The sequence below is a fragment of the Mustela erminea genome, chromosome 12, assembly GCF_009829155.1.
Source record: "Mustela erminea isolate mMusErm1 chromosome 12, mMusErm1.Pri, whole genome shotgun sequence".
NCBI classification, from domain to species: Eukaryota; Metazoa; Chordata; class Mammalia; order Carnivora; family Mustelidae; genus Mustela; species Mustela erminea.
This window is the reverse complement of record NC_045625.1, coordinates 54205300-54206277: the sequence shown is the minus strand read 5'-3', so window position 1 is coordinate 54206277 and position 978 is coordinate 54205300.

Genomic DNA, 978 nt, shown 5'->3' with positions numbered 1-978 from the left:
GCTGCAGTCAGCAGAACGAGGAGTGTGGATAAAGGAGGACTAGACCCAAACTAGCACATGCTCTTGGTAAGTCTAACCGCAAGGAAGTTCCTCCCTGCAAGGGAGCCTGGGTAATGTAGTTTAGCTGTAAGCCCAGGACGTCAGGAGGAGACAGAGGTGTCCAGAAAGCTAACCGCCTCTACCCTAGACATTATGATTGCTCTTTGAAGGATGAGGAAAATACATCTCAGAGAAGTTTGGTAACTTTCCCAGAGTCACACAGGAGAAAGTAGCCATACCAAAATTCACTCACTCACCTCTCGGACTCTAAATCCTTTACTACTATACCACGGAGCTCGCCATGTGCCAGCATTCCTGCCTTCACATTCTCCTCTCAGCTCTTGAGAAACTATAATCCAAAGTAGAAGAACAGAATTGGTAAGTTGGCCCACCTCCCCTGGGCTCTACACCATGGGTTGGCCACCTATGGCCCACCTGCCCAATTCAGCTCCTTACCCATTCCATGAGTAGAGCTTTATTGAAACAAGGGCAAGCGCGCTCTCTCTCTCTCTCTCTCTCTCTCTCTCTCTCACATATTGTCTGTCGCTCCTTTGACGCTGTAATGGCGGAGCTGAGAATTGCTGCAGGACCACAAAGCCAAAAATATTTGTTACTTGCCCCTCTGCAGAAAGAGGTTGACAACCCCTGCTTTAGATCATCTTTGTTTATCAAAACCGCTTTCTCCCCGCTGGAGAATTTGTTAGCCAATCCGCTGTAGGTTTTTCTAGATGAATGGGAAATTCTAAGATCTCCACCTGCTCAACAAAGAGACTGAACTGCAACTTACCAAAGAAAGTGAGAGCTCCACGAGTAAGCCCTTTAAGAGGAGAAATAAATGTTAAAATCAGCATTTCAAACAGGACCAAAGAGAAGCAATATCAGTGCCATGCAGAAAGGCAACAGAGTAACTGTAAGAATAACAGAAACACATTCTGGAGC